Below are 3,040 nucleotides of genomic sequence, written 5' to 3' on the forward strand. Positions count from 1 at the left end.
GCTATTAATCGCACCATAATTAATGCAATGTATTTATACAATATAAAGAATATTTCACAACTTACAGCACATGTAACATTGTATACGAATGTTCTATAGATGACACAAGTTTAAGTAAGAATCAGGAGGGAAATGTGAGGTTTTTGAAAATCACTTGATTTAAGATGGTGAAGTCGAATAATTGTGTCAAATTTACTCTTAACTAGTAGATGACTAAAACAGAGTATAACTATGCCATACCTACAGCATGTTGTGATATTAATGGTGACGAAGTCATAAGAAGCTGACAACCAGTTACATCAAATGGAAGGAACTATGTCTTACTAAACTGATATTATTTGATACAAATTCAAAGCTCGATGCGCATGGCCATAGCGCATAAAAGAAATCTTCTATAATTCAGACTGGGTGGGATCCTGCCTGGACTCAATGCTTACTTCATTAGTAGTAATTAGTATGAACCAATAATCGATTTGAAACGTAAGCGAGTAGTGTCAGTCATGTAATTATGGCACAAATGATGACATGTAAGACAATCATTGACCTACGATTTCCTTCTTCTAGTAAGCTTTCGTTGCCCTAATTCATCAGCTCCATACTATACGTTTGCCATATTTTGGTGCAAGTGACAATGTAAGGTAAGGTAATCGTAAGCAATAAATATATATATATTAATGGAGTAAACCTGATTGCTAAGTAATAATCAGCAAATCACATAGAATCAATGATTAGATTGATACATTTCATTAGAGAAATTTAATTTTATGTTCCCTCCAATAAAGCTATAAATCTAGAATGTCCTAGACTGAAATGTCGCCTTCTCCTGCAAACTACATCCATCAGAATCACTAAATGACTATACATACTATATACATATATATGTTAGTTATGTTGCTTTTTTCTTTTCAACTAAAATAATGCGAATGCGTGTGTAAAGTATTAGTGATGATAATAATTTCCCCACTAAAGCTGTTAAAGTCCTAATGGTATATTTCTGTATTTCTGTTGCCACCACTACTTCAGCCATTGCTGGCTGGGTGAGTAAGGAGTTAATGGTGAGAGAATGATACACAGCTTCTCCCAGAAGCTTAACAATAAGTGAATAGATAAGTCCTCTGCCTGTGTATATTTACTCACCAGCTGCGCCCCCTGCCGGACAATCTCCCCTAACTGCACTCTAGGAACACTTCAAAAGTTTATTTTGCTCAGCAAGCCGCATCGTATAAAATTAGGAACAACCAATAAAATCACCTGAGGAGAAAAAATATTTCTAAAAATATTCTAACCCACTCAACAGCTACTCCATGCAAGTTAAAAGTCTCCAGTGCCCTGCTCCCTGTGGCTGCATCAAAGCTGAGCTCTTTTATCTAAAGCCCAGTGCACAAATATATAGCTTAATGTGGCTAGTGTTCCTCCTTTTCTTTTCTCTCTATGGCAACCAGAATGCTCTGCTCAGAAATGTTCCCTGTCAGGAAAACAAATGATCTTCAGGGCTGTACATGGCATCTGTTGCACTGGGGAGCACAGAGTTAATCCCTTTTAAAGAGATCTTCGGGGTGTGCATGCAAGTAGTGCAGAGCAATGGGGGTCACAAAGTGGGAACCTGGGAGCAACCCCTGACCCCATCACTCTCTGGGCAACTTTTAGGATTCAATGGCCAGATAATAAAACTGATATATATATATATATATATATATATATATATATATATATATATATATACTGCTCAAAAAAATAAAGGGAACACAAACAGCCTGTTGCGAATGGAAGAGTGTTCCCTTCATTTTTTGAGCACTATATATATATATATATATCTTGCTATTGTCATATGTAACAAATATCTCGCACGTTTAAATAAAAGTCTATTATTTAAAGTGAGAATGACTATTAATAATAGTAACAATGGAATCTTTCTTGTTCCATGTTATTTCTGGTTGGGCCCTTTATGTAGTTAGCACTCAGCGTTCTCCCTTCCACCTTCAGATGATTGGGGGGTCTTGCATTTTTTTTTCTGGAGATTTCACTAAGGACTTCCCTGCCCCCTCCATAAAATAAAGTGGATGGATCCCAGCTCTGTATCGGTTTACTAGATAGAGAGCTCATTTCCACCAGAAGCCCTGCGAGCAGCCACTGTAAACATCCCATCACAATCGTTCTGCTGGAGAAGAACCTTGCACCCCCTCCTCTCCTGCTCTTCTGGGGGGGGCAGTACCCCAATACTAAACCTTCACCTCCCTATCAGGGAATCTAGCACCCCAGACTACATGGCCCCCAGCCAGTGACACCCATCCCTTAGAGCAATTATTGGTTAGAAATGAGAGATAATCCAGATTTGCCGCCCAGTCTGCACAGAGGCCAGTGTCCCCCGATGATGCCCCATGCCAGGACACTTACCCAGCCGCTGCCGCCGATCAGTGATCGATAGCTGAATGGTCCCGGAGCAGCGCTCTCCGGTGGGCTCCGCAGCCGGCTCAGCTCCCCCCTGCACTGACTCCTCGCACACAAGCTCTCCACTAGTCTATTATTTCTCCAAAATATATGAAAATTTATGCAAATGAAAATCAGCGCTAACTGTTCTCCCCTTGTTATACTTTAGCTTGGTGGGATGGTTATTCCTGCAGACAAAACAATTGCATTGTATGAAGGAGGGAGGGGGCAGCACCTATAGGTCTGGGACGTATGGATGATGTCCCTGATGGTGGCTGTGATCACGTTGCGTGGGGCCACCTGAGACGCCCCGAGAAGCCTGCACTGTGAGATGCCGAGCACAGAATCCTCAGTGTATATTAATGAAAGGCGGCCCCACGGCTCCTATCCGCCCCATTCACTGTAAACAAAACCACGAGACTCGCTCGCTTTCTTGAGCCGGATCCAAGCAAAATCGGCTGGAAAGGAAAACATGGGGTCTGGCAGCGGCTCCATAGCCGCCTGCACCTGGAGATCGCGGCCCCACTCAATGCGATCTGTGTTCCATCTCCCTGCGCCACCCAGGGAACAACAGCGCGCTGTGTGCGCCGGGAGGGGTGAGCAACGTGGGCAG

At 42.3% G+C, this 3,040-nt stretch overlaps 1 long non-coding RNA gene across 8 annotated transcripts in view; it reads right to left on the reverse strand.

The window, feature by feature from the left end:
- The window catches only part of LOC141053640 (uncharacterized), a 59,636-nt gene extending 56,890 nt beyond the window's left edge, over positions 1–2,746 (reverse strand). For 5 of the 8 annotated variants that reach the window (XR_012221244.1, XR_012221238.1, XR_012221239.1 and 2 more), the window contains exon 1: positions 2,395–2,631. This is a non-coding gene — a long non-coding RNA (uncharacterized lncRNA). Of the gene's footprint in view, positions 1–2,394; positions 2,632–2,662 lie in introns of those variants that run through there. The other 3 variants (XR_012221245.1, XR_012221241.1, XR_012221240.1) reach the window with 3 other exon arrangements.
- Between the last annotated feature and the right edge of the window lie 294 nt (positions 2,747–3,040).

The sequence above is a fragment of the Dendrobates tinctorius genome, unplaced genomic scaffold (assembly GCF_039654945.1).
Source record: "Dendrobates tinctorius isolate UK_male_01 unplaced genomic scaffold, ASM3965494v1 ptg000166l, whole genome shotgun sequence".
NCBI classification, from domain to species: domain Eukaryota; kingdom Metazoa; phylum Chordata; class Amphibia; order Anura; family Dendrobatidae; genus Dendrobates; species Dendrobates tinctorius.